Here is an 8,006-nt window from a genome sequence, read left to right as displayed (position 1 = left end):
AAATAAATTGAAAATAAAAATTTATTTTTTATATTAAAATGTGGAAAAATTATTTTCTGACTGCATGCGCGCAGTAGCCCATTCCGGTCCTTTTAAAGTATAATTAGGCAAAATAGTAATATTGCAAATGTCAAAAGGTTTAGGCCAAGTAGTCAAAGTACAGATTTCAAGCAAAGTAGGACAATTGGCCTAACGTTAGGCACGACAAAATTAGCCCAATCTCAAGCCCTACATGCCCTAACCAGGCCTAGGCCCATTAGTTTTGGCCTAGGCCCAGACATGCCACAGAAAGGCTAGGGCCTATTCATTATTTAGCATGCAGCTGAAAAACGTCAGACCAAACAAAAACACATGACATCTAATATGCCACAGCCTTCACTGAATAGAAAACCAAAACTTGAAATCTATTCCATCCAACACCTGGATAAAAAAGCTTTGTCCGGAAATTACCTTTGATCTGTGTACACGTACACACATATACATCCAAGGCGTTCAGACCTTACGAAGCTTAGGCCTATCTGGAAAAAAGTGGGTGCAGCATGCAGATGAACCCATCGATCTTCAGGTTCACACCATATCAGCCATGCGAAAATAAGGCGAAAAGTTGCATGCATATACAACTTACCTTCCAATAAGAATGTCTGGCCTGATTAAAAAGTCTCAGACTGACAGAAACTGGGTAAATTCAGGAAGTAACGATTATGCCCGCTTTGCCGACAACATCCTACGCGCAAGGGACGGCCATGTTGAAGGATGACGTCATCGTACTGAGATTTCGTCACCGATGAGCACCCGTTAAACAAACTCGCAGCGCGCGCGGCGCCCTACAGATAGGCAAAGTTACATTGTATCCTTTGGTTGAAAATTTATATCTAAAACACCTCCATTAAAATAAAAACTGAAGAAAATCATACAGAGAAAATTCACAGTGAAATAATATCAGTGATAGCCAATGAAACTCTTGCAACTTATATCCAATGAGCGGGGTCCCTACACAATGGGGATTGGGTTGGAGTCTTCGCGGTAACTACAAATATATTTGAAAAAGACCCCCCCAAGAAAAATCATCGGTGATATCTAAAGTTTCAGTTTTAAAAAACCAATTTTTATGAAGGTCATTGCCATCAAGTATCCCAATTTAACTCTTGTCTATGCAATAACCAGTTCTTCCTTTCCAGATTAGTTCGAAAGTACAAGTACCTCGGAATTGACTACGTGTCCACCATTACTGGTTTGTGAGTTGGCAAAAGCTGTCATTTTGCTGACATGCTATGTCAAACAAGCACAATGGTTTTCTTACTTCCATAGATACATCATGAAAACATTTTCCCTGTGATCTCATGTGATCCCAAGACGGAGATGACATGCATCCCGGGATTTCACCCAAGAATAAAACTAATGCACTCCAAATTCAGTGACGTAACTAAAGGGGGCACCCCCTATTTGAGGCCTGTGCTCCCCGTGTGCCCCCCCCCCTGCTCAGAACTTGGAGAGGGAAATCTGTCTGGTTTACTGTTTTCACTGTATAAACCAAACACAGCAAGTGAATTACCTCCAGAAATTAGTGAAGGCCCCCCAGTTTCCCCATGAAAAATGTACCCCACTGAGTTACACCACTGACTTTTGACTAAATCTACACTTTTGCAAAATAACACCAGTGGTGTTAATCCTGCACCGTAGAAAGCAACTACGTGACTTTTTGTGCCTTTATAAATGTACTGAAGGTGCTCTTTTTATATGCGAGGAAAACCCGGGCCACAAACATCCATGAGGGCGGGGTGCCCCGTAGTAGTTCTCTAAAGGTACCGTACCCCAGATTATTTTACCAGTGCAGTCAACGTGTGTGCGACGCCGCGGAGCGCTGTTGCACTGTGCAGAACAAGAGTATGAAAAAGTGGGAAACGGTTATATTTTATTTATCAATGACACGATATATAACAATATGAACTCACTCTAAGGTAAAAATAAATACAAAGTAGAATAAAAAGGGAAGGAATACTGGACACAACTACAATGATAATTAAAAAAATGTTTAGAATCAAAACGAAAAACTCGAAAAATGTATGCAGTGAGGATGATAATGCCCCACGTATTAGTAGTTTTGACAGAAAGTATTCAATGAAATGCAGCGACGTTTGTTAGATCAATGGCGCCCTCTACCGATGAACCTTTCTGGGACTTTCTCGCTGCTTACGTATTTTTGGACTATTTCTCCAGCACATTGTTCGGACCCCTTTCAAATTATTTGTCTTTTCAAAATCTTTTAGTAGTCTGCATGAATCGTATATTAAAACTCAAGTTGATATCGAAAGTCGGGAAGTGCCCTTGTTCTAAAATTAGAGTGTGACGTCACGGTACTGTGCACTGTACTGCAGCATGGCGAAGACATTTTGGATACCAATGTAGTACAGTTACATGCAGTGCCGAAGACCAAAGCGCTGGCTGTCGTGCTGCTTTCAGTTTTGACCTTCTGTACTACTTCAATACTTACCACGACATGACAGTATGAAAGACATCACTGATATGGGCTCAGAACAACGTGCCCATTTGCTGAGCTTTCTTGATTATCCTAAAACTGGGAGTTGCAATTGGATTCCGTCCGCCAGATGGGAGGCCTCCATGCAGCATCAGCAGTCGGTAAGAACAGGCATAGATCATTTTAGGTTAAGTCTTAGTAAGTTTTCTATCCTTTTTTTTTTAGCGTTGTCTTTATCCTTCCTCCATGGTCAGAGTTACTAGGACTCAACAACTTCAAGTCGCCTTTTTAACATTCGGCATGTTTGGATACGTACGACATGGTCAGGCATGTCAAGTGACAATTACTTAACCCCTTGACAACTGGAACTTTTTTCTGAAAGCCAACTCAGAGAATTCCAGCCTCGCTTGGCCATGAAGGCCACCTGCCAAACCACAAATTCTCGGTTTGTGGCCCTGCGTGCTCTTCATGCTTTGAATTACACAGTGAAAAGGCTTATTGTTCGGTGGTATGCGGCCCTACTCACGCTTCCACATTCCCGTTGCCTCTTTTCAAAGTGGGGACTATTGTGAAGCTGGTGATTATGATGCAAATTCGGCCTTTTCATTTCTTGGCAATACACAAAGGCCAATCACCATATATACAACAGGCAGGGTATGCCTTCTTTCACCGTGTTTGCTCGAGCGTGGGCCAAGAATAATAGCTGAAAAGCGGGCTGAGGATCTCAATTTTTATGGCGGCTCTTACCGTCATCCGTAGCGAAGGGGTTAACTTAGTCCACTAGCTTACTTTGACTATTTGTAGGCACTAGCCAAGAACTAATTAGCCATGGGGCTCCTTGTTCACTTCTTGGAACTCGGCGAGAGGTAAAGCGAAGAGCCCCAGACTAGTAAGGGTATTCACAGTCAGAGAGTGCTGCTCTGCTGCCAGATCTTTGGCCTGCAGTGGTGAATAGTACTATTCGTCTTTGGTATATCTCAACTCCTGTCAGCCACACCTCGGCTATGCATGCTATGGCGCAGTAGTGGGCCTGTGGGTACAAACTTGGCTGACCAGTGTGCGAGGGTACTAATTTATGCAAAACTAATTGGATACTTGTAACTGAGGCATGTGAGGAAGCTCATATTAGTCATAGTTGCTTTTAACTGTGTCCAGTTGTATGTACAGGTAAATGACCTTGAGTTTTGTGAAGAAAAGAACAGTATGTTGTGTGCTGCATAGATCCCCAGCCCTTGATGTGCAATGCTCTAAGATTCAAGTTTGTGATTTTTTGCATGGAAAGTTTAATTATTAAATCAGTAATTTAACCCCCAAGTATGTTTGTTGGAATCAGGTTTATGAGATGGTACTTTTTAAGCCAAGTAAAAAAAAATCATTTCTCTTTCCAACCCGGTTCTCTTTTCCTGCCCCCCCTCCCATTTCACATTTCCCTTTTGGGGGTTAAATTTCAACATTACATATTTTGACTTTTATTTGTGAGAAACAAACGCCTCCTCAGTTGTCTTACTGTAAAGACAGAAATTTTTTCCCAGATAATCAAATATACACCCCACTCACATGTCCAGCACAGGTTTCAGAGATTTTAGTCGAGTGGTAGTCATCTTCTGCTGAAATTTCTCCTCTGGATTGTGAGATGTACATGTAGGTAGTCCTCATACTAATTCAAGGATTTCCTTAACTTTCTTGGGGCACAGTTTGCTCACGAAAAGATTGGAACACTCATTTTCCTTTTATTTTGCGCATATCTGAATCAACCTAAAGGTACCATTTACAAAATCTCACTGTACACTGTATTTGGAGGAGAATGTTGTGCCTTTCTCATTTTCCTATTCCCAATTGACTTTCTTCAATGCAGAAACTTCGAGAGGATGGTCATGTTGGGCAACTACAGTGTGCTGCCATCATATAGTGCTGCCGCACCGCTGCGTCTCGGGATGGCAGGGCCTACCAACTCTCAGAGTGGGGGGAAGCCTCTTAATCTCAGCAGGGCAAATGGCACCAAGATTTCTACACCCGGGAGGTCCTGTGACACTGAGCAGGCCAGAAGTGTAGAGGCTGGTGGGTGTTCGGACCTTCCGCATCCTCTGGCCACCTACAAGGAGCTGATAAGGGATGTTGATCAGGGTGTTTGTACTGAACCAGGGTGCTCAAGTGATGTCAGTGAGCTGCCAAAGGGGCATCCTAGCACATCCATCACCTGCTCTCCCGGTATGATGCCCCAAGACTCCGTCGACTCTCCTCCAAGGAGCCCCCACCAGAAAGCATTGCCGGACAGAGCATCAGCTTCTGAATCCGATCAGCCGGAGCTTTCTCAAAGTCTGGAGTCGTCAGAGAGCACTGCAACACCGCACAGTACTTTGGATGATTCAGGACACACTGCTGGTCATCCTTCGAGCACTCATTATTTGTACGATTTTATGATAATATGCCATCCGGATGATGAGCAGGAAGCAGAATGTATCTATAACTTGCTAGAGAGAGAACTGAGTTTAAATGGGTATCAGTACAGTCGGGATAAAACTGGGGGAAATTACATGCTGAGGGAGATGATCAAGGCCATTCAGAATTGTCGCAAAGTCTTCTTGTTTGTCACTCCTCGATCCTTAAAATGCTCAATGTTTGAGCGACACATGCATTGCAGTCTGAATAACTCCATAGAATCCAATCGTAAAAATGTGATACCGGTTTATTGGCAGCTTTCTCGGGATAAGGGTCCTAGTGTCATGAGGGGAATTTACAGTCTTGTTTATGACGGCTGTAGTGATGAGTTCCGGAAACAAATGATGAGGATATTTGCATTGTCTCAATCATCTACTTCATCAATGCCTAGAAGTTCTAGACAAGATCGAGGGGCGCCATGTGCCAGTTCCCCTAAGCTGACACATTCAATGAGTCCACTTTCTGGAACAAGAAAGTTTTTTCGCTGGTTTTCTTCTAAAAAGTGAAATAAGACTGATTAATTTAATGTTTAGGCAGCATGTTATTTGGTGTTTCTTTAGAATTTGTTATTTATGGTGTTTTGAGCTATTAACTGTGTTTTAGCTATTAAGTGTGACAAATGGAATGAAATTCCACCAGATGTTACCTTGAGCATGATAACAAATTTCAGATAAACATTCTTGCTGGCAATAGCATAGAAGAATGTTGATTGAACATGTGGAATCAAAGCAAATAATAAAGAGTGGTTGTGTTCAAAGTACAGACTGTATGAAAAGCAAATGAATCAATATTGATACGAAAAGAAAACACTCTGCCTTTCTGTGTTATTGTGCTGGGCTAAGGTATCATTTAATTTGAGTAAGTGGAATAGAAACTGCACTCTGATATGCAGTGTTGAAGAATATACACATTGTGGCAGAACTCAGACCACAGACACTTGAAGTGAACCTCCAGCAAAGATCACTGACTCGGATGTTACACTCAGGACAGGAAACAACCAAAAGCAAGAGGGCCAAACTCTCTGCCATTGGAACATTAACTAATGTGGCTTGCATATGTGGCAAAAGTCAAAAGGGGGAGCTTGGGCCCAAGTAAACTAACGGGCCACAATACCAAGAAATACAAGGGACACTAAACAATAGTTAATGACTGTCTCGAGGGGAGCTACCCCTTTATAAAAAAAGGGAAATTTAAAATCTAATTCCTGATTCTGCCACAGAAACCATTGATCCTGTCAGTTTTTGTATAGTCTGCAGTACACTGGAGCAAACCTGGCTGTCACATGTAAATTACGCTGGTGGAAATTGTGTGTATCCGGTTAAAGATTAGCTTTTGGAATGTACAGTGAATAGCAAGGCAGGGCTCAGTGGGCATTCCAGACCATGAGGGTGTAGTTTTTTTGGGGGGGCACCAACATCACTTTGGAATATTTGATTTCTATGGCAATTTTCAACTCAATGGGAGAGTTTTCAGATGCTAGGTGACGGGAAACTCACTCCTCCCACATGACTGATATACTGTTGTTTGCATGTGCACATTAGCTCAAACATGACGCCAACTACAATGTATGGACTGGTCACGTGAGATTGATTTGTTTGCCGTCAACAATCGTAGGCAGCAAAAGTTGTTAGGGGGGCACCTAATTTTGACAGCAACCCCCCCACTCTTGGTTCTTTGTGGTCAATTCTGGTCTGGTTTTGGTTGGCTTGCTGTAGAGGAAAGCTTTCACAACTGCCATCTTGATGGGCCCTTTCCTCTCGTTAGGTTCATGTAAAAAAATGCTGCTTTTGAAATTTGAAAATAGAACAAAATCAAAACCTCTCTTTCTGACCACTTAATATATGAAATCTGTTGGCTGGGGTGCTTAATATTCCCCTCCTGTTTGATAATCCATACACTTTTTATTAAAAGGTATTTGTCAGAAAGAATATTAAAACCATTAATTAAGATCTGTACTTGTGAAGAAATGCACAAGTATACAAAAAGCAATGCCACACTGTAGTGTATTCCCACTGTTTATCATGTGTGACCTCAAAAGGTGTTTTGGTTTCATTGGATAGAAAAACAAACTTTCCTTTCCCATACCCTGTGCGGTGGTTGACTCTTTGTGAGAATAATTATAATGTCCAAATGGCTCCACAGATTTGATGATGAGTCGACACATGTTCATGTAGGTTCCGTGATCTATGTGGCTTCAACCAACGAGTTCATTACTGGAGTTTTGATGGCTTTGACACGGTTCCGCTCAACGGGCTACTTTTAAGTTCCTGTCACTGAACCACCGGGAGAAGGAAACACTACATTTCTGATTGGCCCACACAGTTGTGGAGTTTCAACAAGTGAAACCATATATATTCAGTGCTAGGAGGTCCCATGAATATGTCCCAATTACCCCTCAAACAGAGCAAACAACCAGAATTCCCCTCAAGAAGGAGAACATACTATTTCTCAGTTTTTCACAGCTTAAAAATGTAACATTACAAACACTGATCGCTGATGTCTGTTAGACCCCTTCGTACAACGGACCTTTTCAAAAGGAAGTTGAAAATAGACTCAGAGAACACAGCTGCTGACTGTTTGAATTTTACAATCTGTTAGGGGAGGAGTAAGTCAGAGAAAGGAAAAATGGGGGGATCAAATAGTATCTGATTTATTAAGCCAAACAAATTTATGAACTATTAAACCAAAGTACTACACCAGTGAGTGCAAATTGTGACAATCACAATGGCCAATCAATGACCTAAAGGCTGTCTTTTTTCAGGTCTGAACAACTAAGAACTAAGAAGTCTCATCTGAAAGTAAACACATGGGGTAAAATGGGGGTTGGGGGCAATTAAGGGTAGATGGGGCCGAGAACCCCCTCAAAAATGATTTGATTTTAAGAACAGTGTGGGCCTCGAGCTTGACCAAGAGGGGGTGCTATTTTCTCAGCAGCGGAGGCTCCTTTGGTGGGAACTCTCGCATCGCTACCAACAAATTAAACACTCCCGACCAATGGGGCTCTTTTCAACTGATGACGGGGTGCTTCTGCTCAAAGCGGGTACCTAGTGTTGTCAAGTCCATCACAAGCCCTAGCTTTCACAAATCCCTT

General features: G+C 42.2%; 1 pseudogene across 1 annotated transcript; it reads left to right on the top strand.

The window, feature by feature from the left end:
• The first annotated feature begins 2,175 nt into the window (after positions 1–2,175).
• On the top strand, positions 2,176–5,329 carry LOC110977293 (uncharacterized; annotated as a pseudogene). The gene is made up of 2 exons (XR_002597937.2): positions 2,176–2,637; positions 4,332–5,329. The product of XR_002597937.2 is annotated as an uncharacterized LOC110977293 (transcript).
• The last annotated feature ends 2,677 nt before the right edge of the window (positions 5,330–8,006 follow it).

Source organism: Acanthaster planci, linkage group LG05, assembly GCF_054643075.1.
Source record: "Acanthaster planci isolate LZ-2023a linkage group LG05, COTS_SCS, whole genome shotgun sequence".
Lineage (NCBI taxonomy): Eukaryota > Metazoa > Echinodermata > Asteroidea > Valvatida > Acanthasteridae > Acanthaster > Acanthaster planci.
The sequence above is the reverse complement of the archived record's forward strand: the minus strand, read 5'-3'. Positions and strand labels throughout refer to the sequence as shown.